Here is a 15,333-nt window from a genome sequence, read left to right as displayed (position 1 = left end):
GGTCTGGCAGCTCGCGCAGTCTGGGGTCTGGCAGCACGCGCAGTCTGCGGTCTGGGGCCTGACAGCACGCGCAGTCTGCGGTCTGGGGCCTGGCAGCTCGCGCGGTCTTTGGTCTGGGGCCTGGCAGCACGCGCAGTCTGGGGCCTGGCAGCACGCGCAGTCTGCGGTCTGGGGCCTGGCAGCACGCGCAGTCTGCGGTCTGGGGCCTGGCAGCACGCGCAGTCTGCGGTCTGGGGCCTGGCAGCTCGCGCAGTCTGCGGTCTGGGGTCTGGCAGCACGCGCACAGGCGCAGTCTGTTGTCTGGGGCCTGGCAGCATGCACAGTCTGCGGTCTGGGGCCTGGCAGCACGCGCAGTCTGCGGTCTGGGGCCTGGCAGCACGCGCAGTCTGCGGTCTGGGGCCTGGCAGCACGCGCAGTCTGCGGTCTGGGGCCTGGCAGCACGCGCAGTCTGGGGCCTGGCAGCTCGCGCAGTCTGGGGCCTGGCAGCTCGCGCAGTCTGGGGCCTGGCAGCTCGCGCAGTCTGCGGTCTAGGGCCTGGCAGCACGCGCAGTCTGCGGTCTGGGGCCTGGCAGCACGCGCAGTCTGCGGTCTGGGGCCTGGCAGCACGCGCAGTCTGCGGTCTGGGGCCTGGCAGCACGAGCAGTCTGCGGTCTGGGGCCTGTCAGCACGCGAAGTCTGGGGCCTGGCAGCTCGCGCAGTCTGGGGCCTGTCAGCACGCACAGTCTGCGGTCTGGGGCCTGGCATCTCGCGCAGTCTGGGGCCTGGCATCTCGCGCAGTCTGGGGCCTGGCAGCTCGCGCAGTCTGGGGCCTGGCAGCTCGCGCAGTCTGGGGCCTGGCAGCTCGCGCAGTCTGGGGCCTGGCAGCTCGCGCAGTCTGGGGTCTGGCAGCTCGCGCAGTCTGGGGCCTGGCAGCTCGCGCAGTCTGGGGCCTGGCAGCTCGCGCAGTCTGGGGCCTGGCAGCTCGCGCAGTCTGGGGCCTGGCAGCTCGCGCAGTCTGGGGTCTGGCAGCTCGCGCAGTCTGGGGTCTGGCAGCTCGCGCAGTCTGGGGTCTGGCAGCTCGCGCAGTCTGCGGTCTGGGGCCTGGCAACACGCGCAGTCTGCGGTCTGGGGCCTGGCAGCACGCGCAGTCTGCGGTCTGGGGCCTGGCAGCACGCGCAGTCTGCGGTCTGGGGCCTGGCAGCACGCGCAGTTTGCGGTCTGGGGCCTGGCAGCACGCGCAGTGTGCGGTTTGGGGCCTGGCAGCACGCGCAGTCTGCGGTCTGGGGCCTGGCAGCACGCGCAGTCTGCGGTCTGGGGCCTGGCAGCACGCGTAGTCTGCGGTCTGGGGCCTGGCAGCACGCGCAGTCTGCGGTCTGGGGCCTGGCAACACGCGCAGTCTGCGGTCTGGGGCCTGGCAGCTCGCGCAGTCTGCAATCTGGGGCCTGGCAGCTCGCGCAGTCTGGGGCCTGGCAGCTCGCGCAGTCTGCGGTCTGGGGCCTGGCAGCACGCGCAGTCTGCGGTCTGGGGCCTGGCAGCACGCGCAGTCTGCGGTCTGGGGCCTGGCAGCACGCGCAGTCTGCGGTCTGGGGCCTGGCAGCACGGGCAGTCTGCGGTCTGGGGCCTGGCAGCACGAGCAGTGTGCGGTCTGGGGCCTGGCAGCTCGCGCAGTCTGCGGTCTGGGGCCTGGCAGCTCGCGCAGTCTGCGGTCTGGGGCCTGGCAACTCGCGCAGTCTGCAATCTGGGGCCTGGCTGCTCGCGCAGTCTGGGGCCTGGCAGCTCGCGCAGCCTGCGGTCTGGGGCCTGGCAGCACGCGCAGTCTGGGGCCTGGCAGCTCGCGCAGTCTGGGGCCTGGCAGCTCGCGCAGTCTGGGGCCTGGCAGCTCGCGCAGTCTGCGGTCTGGGGCCTGGCAGCACGCGCAGTCTGGGGTCTGGCAGCTCGCGCAGTCTGGGGTCTGGCAGCTCGCGCAGTCTGGGGTCTGGCAGCATGCTCAGTCTGGGGTCTGGCAGCATGCGCAGTCTGGGGTCTGGCAGCATGCGCAGTCTGCGGTCTGGGGCATGGGGCCTGGCAGCTCGGGCAGCTCGCGCAGTCTGGGGCCTGGCAGCTCGCGCAGTCTGGGGCCTGGCAGCTCGCGCAGTCTGGGGCCTGGCAGCTCGCGCAGTCTGGGGCCTGGCAGCTCGCGCAGTCTGGGGCCTGGCAGCTTGCGCAGTCTGGGGTCTGGCAGCTCGCGCAGTCTGGGGCCTGGCAGCACGCGCAGTCCGGGGCCTGGCAGCTCGCGCAGTCCGCGGCCTGGCAGCACGTGCAGTCTGCGGTCTGGGGCCTGGCAGCACGTGCAGTCTGCGGTCTGGGGCCTGGCAGCACGCGCAGTCTGCGGTCTGGGGCCTGGCAGCACGCGCAGTCTGCGGTCTGGGGCCTGACAGCACGCGCAGTCTGCGGTCTGGGGCCTGGCAGCTCGCGCGGTCTTTGGTCTGGGGCCTGGCAGCACGCGCAGTCTGGGGCCTGGCAGCACGCGCAGTCTGCGGTCTGGGGCCTGGCAGCACGCGCAGTCTGCGGTCTGGGGCCTGGCAGCTCGCGCAGTCTGCGGTCTGGGGTCTGGCAGCACGCGCACAGGCGCAGTCTGTTGTCTGGGGCCTGGCAGCACGCACAGTCTGCGGTCTGGGGCCTGGCAGCACGCGCAGTCTGCGGTCTGGGGCCTGGCAGCACGCGCAGTCTGCGGTCTGGGGCCTGGCAGCACGTGCAGTCTGCGGTCTGGGGCCTGGCAGCACGCGCAGTCTGGGGCCTGGCAGCTCGCGCAGTCTGGGGCCTGGCAGCTCGCGCAGTCTGGGGCCTGGCAGCTCGCGCAGTCTGGGGCCTGGCAGCTCGCGCAGTGTGAGGCCTGGCAGCTCGCGCAGTCTGGGGCCTGGCAGCTCGCGCAGTCTGCGGTCTGGGGCCTGGCAGCACGCGCAGTCTGGGGCCTGGCAGCTCGCGCAGTCTGGGGCCTGGCAGCTCGCGCAGTCTGGGGCCTGGCAGCTCGCGCAGTCTGGGGCCTGGCAGCTCGCGCAGTGTGAGGCCTGGCAGCTCGCGCAGTCTGGGGCCTGGCAGCTCGCGCAGTCTGCGGTCTAGGGCCTGGCAGCACGCGCAGTCTGCGGTCTGGGGCCTGGCAGCACGCGCAGTCTGCGGTCTGGGGCCTGGCAGTACGCGCAGTCTGCGGTCTGGGGCCTGGCAGCACGCGCAGTCTGCGGTCTGGGGCCTGGCAGCATGAGCAGTCTGCGGTCTGGGGCCTGGCAGCACGCGCAGTCTGCGGTCTGGGGCCTGGCAGCACGCGCAGTCTGCGGTCTGGGGCCTGGCAGCTCGCGCAGTCTGCAATCTGGGGCCTGGCAGCTCGCGCAGTCTGGGGCCTGGCAGCTCGCGCAGTCTGCCGTCTGGGGCCTGGCAGCACGCGCAGTCTGCGGTCTGGGGCCTGGCAGCACGCACAGTCTGCGGTCTGGGGCCTGGCAGCACGCACAGTCTGCGGTCTGGGGCCTGGCAGCTCGCGCAGTCTGCGGTCTGGGGCCTGGCAGCACGCGCAGTCTGGGGCCTGGCAGCATGCGCAGTCTGCGGTCTGGGGCCTGGCAGCACGCGCAGTCTGCGGTCTGGGGCCTGGCAGCACGAGCAGTGTGCGATCTGGGGCCTGGCAGCTCGCGCAGTCTGCGGTCTGGGGCCTGGCAGCACGCGCAGTCTGCGGTCTGGGGCCTGGCAGCTCGCGCAGTCTGCGGTATGGGGCCTGGCAGCACGCGCAGTCTGGGGCCTGGCAGCTCGCGCAGTCTGGGGCCTGGCAGCTCGCGCAGTCTGGGGCCTGGCAGCTTGCGCAGTCTGGGGCCTGGCAGCTCGCGCAGTCTGGGGCCTGGCAGCACGCGCAGTCCAGGGCCTGGCAGCTCGCGCAGTCCGGGGCCTGGCAGCACGCGCAGTCTGCGGTCTGGGGCCTGGCAGCACGCGCAGTCTGCGGTCTGGGGCCTGGCAGCACACGCAGTCTGCGGTCTGGGGCCTGGCAGCACGCGCAGTCTGCGGTCTGGGGCCTGACAGCACGCGCAGTCTGCGGTCTGGGGCCTGGCAGCTCGCGCGGTCTTTGGTCTGGGGCCTGGCAGCACGCGCAGTCTGGGGCCTGGCAGCACGCGCAGTCTGCGGTCTGGGGCCTGGCAGCACGCGCAGTCTGCGGTCTGGGGCCTGGCAGCACGCGCAGTCTGCGGTCTGGGGCCTGGCAGCTCGCGCAGTCTGCGGTCTGGGGCCTGGCAGCACGCGCAGTCTGCGGTCTGGGGCCTGGCAGCACGCGCAGTCTGCGGTCTGGGGCCTAGCAGCACGCGCAGTCTGGGGCCTGGCAGCTCGCGCAGTCTGGGGCCTGGCAGCTCGCGCAGTCTGGGGCCTGGCAGCTCGCGCAGTCTGGGGCCTGGCAGCTCGCGCAGTCTGCGGTCTAGGGCCTGGCAGCACGCGCAGTCTGCGGTCTGGGGCCTGGCAGCACGCGCAGTCTGCGGTCTGGGGCCTGGCAGTACGCGCAGTCTGCGGTCTGGGGCCTGGCAGCACGCGCAGTCTGCGGTCTGGGGCCTGGCAACACGAGCAGTCTGCGGTCTGGGGCCTGGCAGCACGCGAAGTCTGGGGCCTGGCAGCTCGCGCAGTCTGGGGCCTGGCAGCACGCGCAGTCTGCGGTCTGGGGCCTGGCATCTCGCGCAGTCTGGGGCCTGGCAGCTCGCGCAGTCTGGGGCCTGGCAGCTCGCGCAGTCTGGGGCCTGGCAGCTCGCGCAGTCTGGGGCCTGGCAGCTCGCGCAGTCTGGGGCCTGGCAGCTCGCGCAGTCTGGGGTCTGGCAGCTCGCGCAGTCTGGGGTCTGGCAGCTCGCGCAGTCTGGGGCCTGGCAGCTCGCGCAGTCTGGGGCCTGGCAGCTCGCGCAGTCTGGGGCCTGGCAGCTCGCGCAGTCTGGGGCCTGGCAGCTCGCGCAGTCTGGGGTCTGGCAGCTCGCGCAGTCTGGGGTCTGGCAGCTCGCGCAGTCTGGGGTCTGGCAGCTCACGCAGTCTGGGGTCTGGCAGCTCGCGCAGTCTGCGGTCTGGGGCCTGGCAACACGCGCAGTCTGCGGTCTGGGGCCTGGCAGCACGCGCAGTCTGCGGTCTGGGGCCTGGCAGCACGCGCAGTCTGCGGTCTGGGGCCTGGCAGCACACGCAGTCTGCGGTCTGGGGCCTGGCAGCACGCGCAGTCTGCGGTCTGGGGCCTGGCAGCTCGCGCAGTCTGCGGTCTGGGGCCTGGCAGCTCGCGCAGTCTGCGGTCTGGGGCCTGGCAACACGCGCAGTCTGCGGTCTGGGGCCTGGCAGCACGCGCAGTCTGCGGTCTGGGGCCTGGCAGCACACGCAGTCTGCGGTCTGGGGCCTGGCAGCACGCGCAGTTTGCGGTCTGGGGCCTGGCAGCACGCGCAGTGTGCGGTTTGGGGCCTGGCAGCACGCGCAGTCTGCGGTCTGGGGCCTGGCAGCACGCGCAGTCTGCGGTCTGGGGCCTGGCAGCACGCGTAGTCTGCGGTCTGGGGCCTGGCAGCACGCGCAGTCTGCGGTCTGGGGCCTGGCAACACGCGCAGTCTGCGGTCTGGGGCCTGGCAGCTCGCGCAGTCTGCAATCTGGGGCCTGGCAGCTCGCGCAGTCTGGGGCCTGGCAGCTCGCGCAGTCTGCGGTCTGGGGCCTGGCAGCACGCGCAGTCTGCGGTCTGGGGCCTGGCAGCACGCGCAGTCTGCGGTCTGGGGCCTGGCAGCACGCGCAGTCTGCGGTCTGGGGCCTGGCAGCACGGGCAGTCTGCGGTCTGGGGCCTGGCAGCACGAGCAGTGTGCGGTCTGGGGCCTGGCAGCTCGCGCAGTCTGCGGTCTGGGGCCTGGCAGCTCGCGCAGTCTGCGGTCTGGGGCCTGGCAGCTCGCGCAGTCTGCAATCTGGGGCCTGGCTGCTCGCGCAGTCTGGGGCCTGGCAGCTCGCGCAGTCTGCGGTCTGGGGCCTGGCAGCACGCGCAGTCTGGGGCCTGGCAGCTCGCGCAGTCTGGGGCCTGGCAGCTCGCGCAGTCTGGGGCCTGGCAGCTCGCGCAGTCTGCGGTCTGGGGCCTGGCAGCACGCGCAGTCTGGGGTCTGGCAGCTCGCGCAGTCTGGGGTCTGGCAGCTCGCGCAGTCTGGGGTCTGGCAGCATGCTCAGTCTGGGGTCTGGCAGCATGCGCAGTCTGGGGTCTGGCAGCATGCGCAGTCTGCGGTCTGGGGCATGGGGCCTGGCAGCTCGGGCAGCTCGCGCAGTCTGGGGCCTGGCAGCTCGCGCAGTCTGGGGCCTGGCAGCTCGCGCAGTCTGGGGCCTGGCAGCTCGCGCAGTCTGGGGCCTGGCAGCTCGCGCAGTCTGGGGCCTGGCAGCTTGCGCAGTCTGGGGTCTGGCAGCTCGCGCAGTCTGGGGCCTGGCAGCACGCGCAGTCCGGGGCCTGGCAGCTCGCGCAGTCCGCGGCCTGGCAGCACGTGCAGTCTGCGGTCTGGGGCCTGGCAGCACGTGCAGTCTGCGGTCTGGGGCCTGGCAGCACGCGCAGTCTGCGGTCTGGGGCCTGGCAGCACGCGCAGTCTGCGGTCTGGGGCCTGACAGCACGCGCAGTCTGCGGTCTGGGGCCTGGCAGCTCGCGCGGTCTTTGGTCTGGGGCCTGGCAGCACGCGCAGTCTGGGGCCTGGCAGCACGCGCAGTCTGCGGTCTGGGGCCTGGCAGCACGCGCAGTCTGCGGTCTGGGGCCTGGCAGCTCGCGCAGTCTGCGGTCTGGGGTCTGGCAGCACGCGCACAGGCGCAGTCTGTTGTCTGGGGCCTGGCAGCACGCACAGTCTGCGGTCTGGGGCCTGGCAGCACGCGCAGTCTGCGGTCTGGGGCCTGGCAGCACGCGCAGTCTGCGGTCTGGGGCCTGGCAGCACGTGCAGTCTGCGGTCTGGGGCCTGGCAGCACGCGCAGTCTGGGGCCTGGCAGCTCGCGCAGTCTGGGGCCTGGCAGCTCGCGCAGTCTGGGGCCTGGCAGCTCGCGCAGTCTGGGGCCTGGCAGCTCGCGCAGTGTGAGGCCTGGCAGCTCGCGCAGTCTGGGGCCTGGCAGCTCGCGCAGTCTGCGGTCTGGGGCCTGGCAGCACGCGCAGTCTGGGGCCTGGCAGCTCGCGCAGTCTGGGGCCTGGCAGCTCGCGCAGTCTGGGGCCTGGCAGCTCGCGCAGTCTGGGGCCTGGCAGCTCGCGCAGTGTGAGGCCTGGCAGCTCGCGCAGTCTGGGGCCTGGCAGCTCGCGCAGTCTGCGGTCTAGGGCCTGGCAGCACGCGCAGTCTGCGGTCTGGGGCCTGGCAGCACGCGCAGTCTGCGGTCTGGGGCCTGGCAGTACGCGCAGTCTGCGGTCTGGGGCCTGGCAGCACGCGCAGTCTGCGGTCTGGGGCCTGGCAGCATGAGCAGTCTGCGGTCTGGGGCCTGGCAGCACGCGCAGTCTGCGGTCTGGGGCCTGGCAGCACGCGCAGTCTGCGGTCTGGGGCCTGGCAGCTCGCGCAGTCTGCAATCTGGGGCCTGGCAGCTCGCGCAGTCTGGGGCCTGGCAGCTCGCGCAGTCTGCCGTCTGGGGCCTGGCAGCACGCGCAGTCTGCGGTCTGGGGCCTGGCAGCACGCACAGTCTGCGGTCTGGGGCCTGGCAGCACGCACAGTCTGCGGTCTGGGGCCTGGCAGCTCGCGCAGTCTGCGGTCTGGGGCCTGGCAGCACGCGCAGTCTGGGGCCTGGCAGCATGCGCAGTCTGCGGTCTGGGGCCTGGCAGCACGCGCAGTCTGCGGTCTGGGGCCTGGCAGCACGAGCAGTGTGCGATCTGGGGCCTGGCAGCTCGCGCAGTCTGCGGTCTGGGGCCTGGCAGCACGCGCAGTCTGCGGTCTGGGGCCTGGCAGCTCGCGCAGTCTGCGGTATGGGGCCTGGCAGCACGCGCAGTCTGGGGCCTGGCAGCTCGCGCAGTCTGGGGCCTGGCAGCTCGCGCAGTCTGGGGCCTGGCAGCTTGCGCAGTCTGGGGCCTGGCAGCTCGCGCAGTCTGGGGCCTGGCAGCACGCGCAGTCCAGGGCCTGGCAGCTCGCGCAGTCCGGGGCCTGGCAGCACGCGCAGTCTGCGGTCTGGGGCCTGGCAGCACGCGCAGTCTGCGGTCTGGGGCCTGGCAGCACACGCAGTCTGCGGTCTGGGGCCTGGCAGCACGCGCAGTCTGCGGTCTGGGGCCTGACAGCACGCGCAGTCTGCGGTCTGGGGCCTGGCAGCTCGCGCGGTCTTTGGTCTGGGGCCTGGCAGCACGCGCAGTCTGGGGCCTGGCAGCACGCGCAGTCTGCGGTCTGGGGCCTGGCAGCACGCGCAGTCTGCGGTCTGGGGCCTGGCAGCACGCGCAGTCTGCGGTCTGGGGCCTGGCAGCTCGCGCAGTCTGCGGTCTGGGGCCTGGCAGCACGCGCAGTCTGCGGTCTGGGGCCTGGCAGCACGCGCAGTCTGCGGTCTGGGGCCTAGCAGCACGCGCAGTCTGGGGCCTGGCAGCTCGCGCAGTCTGGGGCCTGGCAGCTCGCGCAGTCTGGGGCCTGGCAGCTCGCGCAGTCTGGGGCCTGGCAGCTCGCGCAGTCTGCGGTCTAGGGCCTGGCAGCACGCGCAGTCTGCGGTCTGGGGCCTGGCAGCACGCGCAGTCTGCGGTCTGGGGCCTGGCAGTACGCGCAGTCTGCGGTCTGGGGCCTGGCAGCACGCGCAGTCTGCGGTCTGGGGCCTGGCAACACGAGCAGTCTGCGGTCTGGGGCCTGGCAGCACGCGAAGTCTGGGGCCTGGCAGCTCGCGCAGTCTGGGGCCTGGCAGCACGCGCAGTCTGCGGTCTGGGGCCTGGCATCTCGCGCAGTCTGGGGCCTGGCAGCTCGCGCAGTCTGGGGCCTGGCAGCTCGCGCAGTCTGGGGCCTGGCAGCTCGCGCAGTCTGGGGCCTGGCAGCTCGCGCAGTCTGGGGCCTGGCAGCTCGCGCAGTCTGGGGTCTGGGGCCTGGCAGCTCGCGCAGTCTGCGGTCTGGGGCCTGGCAGCACGCGCAGTCTGCGGTCTGGGGCCTGGCAGCTCGCGCAGTCTGGGGTCTGGGGCCTGGCAGCTCGCGCAGTCTGCGGTCTGGGGCCTGGCAGCACGAGCAGTGTGCGGTCTGGGGCATGGCAGCTCGCGCAGTCTGCGGTCTGGGGCCTGGCAGCACGCGCAGTCTGCGGTCTGGGGCCTGGCAGCTCGCGCAGTCTGCGGTCTGGGGCCTGGCAGCACGCGCAGTCTGCGGTCTGGGGCCTGGCAGCATGCACAGTCTGCGGTCTGGGGCCTGGCAGCACGCACAGTCTGCGGTCTGGGGCCTGGCAGCTCGCGCAGTCTGCGGTCTGGGGCCTGGCAGCACGCGCAGTCTGCGGTCTGGGGCCTGGCAGCACGCGCAGTCTGCGGTCTGGGGCCTGGCAGCTGGCGCAGTCTGCGGTCTGGGGCCTGGCCGCACGCGCAGTCTGCGGTCTGGGGCCTGGCAGCACGCGCAGTCTGGGGCCTGGGGCCTGGCAGCTCGCGCAGTCTGGGGCCTGGCAGCTCGCGCAGTCTGGGGCCTGGCAGCTCGCGCAGTCTGGGGCCTGGCAGCTCGCGCAGTCTGCGGTCTAGGGCCTGGCAGCACGCGCAGTCTGCGGTCTGGGGCCTGGCAGCACGCGCAGTCTGCGGCCTGGCAGCACGCGCAGTCTGCGGTCTGGGGCCTGGCAGCTCGCGCAGTCTGCGGTCTGGGGCCTGGCAGCACTCGCAGTCTGCGGTCTGGGGCCTGGCAGCACGCGCAGTCTGCGGTCTGGGGCCTGGCAGCACGCGCAGTCTGCGGCCTGGCAGCATGCGCAGTCTGCCGTCTGGGGCCTGGCAGCACGCGCAGTCTGCGGTCTGGGACCTGGCAGCTCGCGCAGTCTGCGGTCTGGGGCCTGGCAGCACGCGCAGTCTGCGGTCTGGGGCCTGGCAGCTCGCGCAGTCTGCAATCTGGGGCCTGGCAGCTCGCGCAGTCTGCAATCTGGGGCCTGGCAGCTCGCGCAGTCTGGGGCCTGGCAGCTCATGCAGTCTGCGGTCTGGGGCCTCAGCACGCGCAGTCTGGGGCCTGGCAGCATGCACAGTCTGCGGTCTGGGGCCTGGCAGCACGCGCAGTCTGGGGCCTGGCAGCTCGCGCAGTCTGGGGCCTGGCAGCTCGCGCAGTCTGCGGTCTAGGGCCTGGCAGCACGCGCAGTCTGCGGTCTGGGGCCTGGCAGCACGCGCAGTCTGCGGTCTGGGGCCTGGCAGCACGCGCAGTCTGCGGTCTGGGGCCTGGCAGCACGAGCAGTCTGCGGTCTGGGGCCTGGCAGCTCACGCAGTCTGCGGTCTGGGGCCTGGCAGCACGCAAAGTCTGGGGCCTGGCAGCTCGCGCAGTCTGGGGCCTGGCAGCTCGCGCAGTCTGGGGCCTGGCAGCTCGCGCAGTCTGGGGCCTGGCAGCTCGCGCAGTCTGGGGCCTGGCAGCTCATGCAGTCTGCGGTCTGGGGCCTCAGCACGCGCAGTCTGGGGCCTGGCAGCATGCACAGTCTGCGGTCTGGGGCCTGGCAGCACGCGCAGTCTGGGGCCTGGCAGCTCGCGCAGTCTGGGGCCTGGCAGCTCGCGCAGTCTGCGGTCTAGGGCCTGGCAGCACGCGCAGTCTGCGGTCTGGGGCCTGGCAGCACGCGCAGTCTGCGGTCTGGGGCCTGGCAGCACGCGCAGTCTGCGGTCTGGGGCCTGGCAGCACAAGCAGTCTGCGGTCTGGGGTCTGGCAGCTCACGCAGTCTGCGGTCTGGGGCCTGGCAGCACGCAAAGTCTGGGGCCTGGCAGCTCGCGCAGTCTGGGGCCTGGCAGCTCGCGCAGTCTGGGGCCTGGCAGCTCGCGCAGTCTGGGGCCTGGCAGCTCGCGCAGTCTGGGGTCTGGCAGCTCGCGCAGTCTGGGGTCTGGCAGCTCGCGCAGTCTGGGGTCTGGCAGCACGCGCAGTCTGCGGTCTGGGGCCTGACAGCACGCGCAGTCTGCGGTCTGGGGCCTGGCAGCTCGCGCGGTCTTTGGTCTGGGGCCTGGCAGCACGCGCAGTCTGGGGCCTGGCAGCACGCGCAGTCTGCGGTCTGGGGCCTGGCAGCACGCGCAGTCTGCGGTCTGGGGCCTGGCAGCACGCGCAGTCTGCGGTCTGGGGCCTGGCAGCTCGCGCAGTCTGCGGTCTGGGGCCTGGCAGCTCGCGCAGTCTGCGGTCTGGGGCCTGGCAGCACGCGCAGTCTGCGGTCTGGGGCCTGGCAGCATGCACAGTCTGCGGTCTGGGGCCTGGCAGCACGCACAGTCTGCGGTCTGGGGCCTGGCAGCTCGCGCAGTCTGCGGTCTGGGGCCTGGCAGCACGCGCAGTCTGCGGTCTGGGGCCTGGCAGCACGCGCAGTCTGCGGTCTGGGGCCTGGCAGCTGGCGCAGTCTGCGGTCTGGGGCCTGGCCGCACGCGCAGTCTGCGGTCTGGGGCCTGGCAGCACGCGCAGTCTGGGGCCTGGGGCCTGGCAGCTCGCGCAGTCTGGGGCCTGGCAGCTCGCGCAGTCTGGGGCCTGGCAGCTCGCGCAGTCTGGGGCCTGGCAGCTCGCGCAGTCTGCGGTCTAGGGCCTGGCAGCACGCGCAGTCTGCGGTCTGGGGCCTGGCAGCACGCGCAGTCTGCGGCCTGGCAGCACGCGCAGTCTGCGGTCTGGGGCCTGGCAGCTCGCGCAGTCTGCGGTCTGGGGCCTGGCAGCACTCGCAGTCTGCGGTCTGGGGCCTGGCAGCACGCGCAGTCTGCGGTCTGGGGCCTGGCAGCACGCGCAGTCTGCGGCCTGGCAGCATGCGCAGTCTGCCGTCTGGGGCCTGGCAGCACGCGCAGTCTGCGGTCTGGGACCTGGCAGCTCGCGCAGTCTGCGGTCTGGGGCCTGGCAGCACGCGCAGTCTGCGGTCTGGGGCCTGGCAGCTCGCGCAGTCTGCAATCTGGGGCCTGGCAGCTCGCGCAGTCTGCAATCTGGGGCCTGGCAGCTCGCGCAGTCTGGGGCCTGGCAGCTCATGCAGTCTGCGGTCTGGGGCCTCAGCACGCGCAGTCTGGGGCCTGGCAGCATGCACAGTCTGCGGTCTGGGGCCTGGCAGCACGCGCAGTCTGGGGCCTGGCAGCTCGCGCAGTCTGGGGCCTGGCAGCTCGCGCAGTCTGCGGTCTAGGGCCTGGCAGCACGCGCAGTCTGCGGTCTGGGGCCTGGCAGCACGCGCAGTCTGCGGTCTGGGGCCTGGCAGCACGCGCAGTCTGCGGTCTGGGGCCTGGCAGCACGAGCAGTCTGCGGTCTGGGGCCTGGCAGCTCACGCAGTCTGCGGTCTGGGGCCTGGCAGCACGCAAAGTCTGGGGCCTGGCAGCTCGCGCAGTCTGGGGCCTGGCAGCTCGCGCAGTCTGGGGCCTGGCAGCTCGCGCAGTCTGGGGCCTGGCAGCTCGCGCAGTCTGGGGCCTGGCAGCTCATGCAGTCTGCGGTCTGGGGCCTCAGCACGCGCAGTCTGGGGCCTGGCAGCATGCACAGTCTGCGGTCTGGGGCCTGGCAGCACGCGCAGTCTGGGGCCTGGCAGCTCGCGCAGTCTGGGGCCTGGCAGCTCGCGCAGTCTGCGGTCTAGGGCCTGGCAGCACGCGCAGTCTGCGGTCTGGGGCCTGGCAGCACGCGCAGTCTGCGGTCTGGGGCCTGGCAGCACGCGCAGTCTGCGGTCTGGGGCCTGGCAGCACAAGCAGTCTGCGGTCTGGGGTCTGGCAGCTCACGCAGTCTGCGGTCTGGGGCCTGGCAGCACGCAAAGTCTGGGGCCTGGCAGCTCGCGCAGTCTGGGGCCTGGCAGCTCGCGCAGTCTGGGGCCTGGCAGCTCGCGCAGTCTGGGGCCTGGCAGCTCGCGCAGTCTGGGGTCTGGCAGCTCGCGCAGTCTGGGGTCTGGCAGCTCGCGCAGTCTGGGGTCTGGCAGCACGCGCAGTCTGCGGTCTGGGGCCTGACAGCACGCGCAGTCTGCGGTCTGGGGCCTGGCAGCTCGCGCGGTCTTTGGTCTGGGGCCTGGCAGCACGCGCAGTCTGGGGCCTGGCAGCACGCGCAGTCTGCGGTCTGGGGCCTGGCAGCACGCGCAGTCTGCGGTCTGGGGCCTGGCAGCACGCGCAGTCTGCGGTCTGGGGCCTGGCAGCTCGCGCAGTCTGCGGTCTGGGGTCTGGCAGCACGCGCACAGGCGCAGTCTGTTGTCTGGGGCCTGGCAGCATGCACAGTCTGCGGTCTGGGGCCTGGCAGCACGCGCAGTCTGCGGTCTGGGGCCTGGCAGCACGCGCAGTCTGCGGTCTGGGGCCTGGCAGCACGCGCAGTCTGCGGTCTGGGGCCTGGCAGCACGCGCAGTCTGGGGCCTGGCAGCTCGCGCAGTCTGGGGCCTGGCAGCTCGCGCAGTCTGGGGCCTGGCAGCTCGCGCAGTCTGCGGTCTAGGGCCTGGCAGCACGCGCAGTCTGCGGTCTGGGGCCTGGCAGCACGCGCAGTCTGCGGTCTGGGGCCTGGCAGCTCGCGCAGTCTGCGGTCTGGGGCCTGGCAGCACGCGCAGTCTGCGGTCTGGGGCCTGGCAGCTCGCGCAGTCTGCAATCTGGGGCCTGGCAGCTCGCGCAGTCTGCAATCTGGGGCCTGGCAGCTCACGCAGTCTGGGGCCTGGCAGCTCGCGCAGTCTGCGGTCTGGGGCCTGGCAGCACGCGCAGTCTGCGGTCTGGGGCCTGGCAGCATGCACAGTCTGCGGTCTGGGGCCTGGCAGCACGCGCAGTCTGGGGCCTGGCAGCTCGCGCAGTCTGGGGCATGGCAGCTCGCGCAGTCTGCGGTCTAGGGCCTGGCAGCACGCGCAGTCTGCGGTCTGGGGCCTGGCAGCACGCGCAGTCTGCGGTCTGGGGCCTGACAGCACGCGCAGTCTGCGGTCTGGGGCCTGGCAGCACGAGCAGTCTGCGGTCTGGGGCCTGGCAGCTCGCGCAGTCTGCGGTCTGGGGCCTGGCAGCACGCAAAGTCTGGGGCCTGGCAGCTCGCGCAGTCTGGGGCCTGGCAGCTCGCGCAGTCTGGGGCCTGGCAGCTCGCGCAGTCTGGGGCCTGGCAGCTCGCGCAGTCTGGGGCCTGGCAGCTCGTGCAGTCTGGGGTCTGGCAGCTCGCGCAGTCTGGGGTCTGGCAGCTCGCGCAGTCTGGGGTCTGCCAGCTCGCGCAGTCTGCGGTCTGGGGCCTGGCAACACGCGCAGTCTGCGGTCTGGGGCCTGGCAGCACGCGCAGTCTGCGGTCTGGGGCCTGGCAGCACGCGCAGTCTGCGGTCTGGGGCCTGGCAGCTCGCGCAGTCTGCGGTCTGGGGCCTGGCAGCACGTGCAGTCTGCGGTCTGGGGCCTGGCAGCACGCGCAGTCTGCGGTCTGGGGCCTGGCAGCACGCACAGTCTGCGGTCTGGGGCCTGGCAGCTCGCGCAGTCTGCGGTCTGGGGCCTGGCAGCACGCGCAGTCTGCGGTCTGGGGCCTGGCAGCACGCGCAGTCTGCGGTCTGGGGCCTGGCAGCACGCGCAGTCTGCGGTCTGGGGCCTGGCAGCACGAGCAGTGTGCGGTCTGGGGCATGGCAGCTCGCGCAGTCTGCGGTCTGGGGCCTGGCAGCACGCGCAGTCTGCGGTCTAGGGCCTGGCAGCTCGCGCAGTCTGCAATCTGGGGCCTGGCAGCTCGCGCAGTCTGGGGCCTGGCAGCTCGCGCAGTCTGCGGTCTGGGGCCTGGCAGCACGCGCAGTCTGCGGTCTGGGGCCTGGCAGCATGCACAGTCTGCGGTCTGGGGCCTGGCAGCACGCACAGTCTGCGGTCTGGGGCCTGGCAGCTCGCGCAGTCTGCGGTCTGGGGCCTGGCAGCACGCGCAGTCTGCGGTCTGGGGCCTGGCAGCACGCGCAGTCTGCGGTCTGGGGCCTGGCAGCTGGCGCAGTCTGCGGTCTGGGGCCTGGCCGCACGCGCAGTCTGCGGTCTGGGGCCTGGCAGCACGCGCAGTCTGGGGCCTGGGGCCTGGCAGCTCGCGCAGTCTGGGGCCTGGCAGCTCGCGCAGTCTGGGGCCTGGCAGCTCGCGCAGTCTGGGGCCTGGCAGCTCGCGCAGTCTGCGGTCTAGGGCCTGGCAGCACGCGCAGTCTGCGGTCTGGGGCCTGGCAGCACGCGCAGTCTGCGGCCTGGCAGCACGCGCAGTCTGCGGTCTGGGGCCTGGCAGCTCGCGCAGTCTGCGGTCTGGGGCCTGGCAGCACTCGCAGTCTGCGGTCTGGGGCCTGGCAGCACGCGCAGTCTGCGGTCTGGGGCCTGGCAGCACGCGCAGTCTGCGGCCTGGCAGCATGCGCAGTCTGCGGTCTGGGGCCTGGCAG

The sequence above is a fragment of the Lissotriton vulgaris genome, chromosome 7, assembly GCF_964263255.1.
Source record: "Lissotriton vulgaris chromosome 7, aLisVul1.2, whole genome shotgun sequence".
Classification (NCBI taxonomy): Eukaryota; Metazoa; Chordata; class Amphibia; order Caudata; family Salamandridae; genus Lissotriton; species Lissotriton vulgaris.
This window is presented reverse-complemented; position numbering follows the sequence as displayed.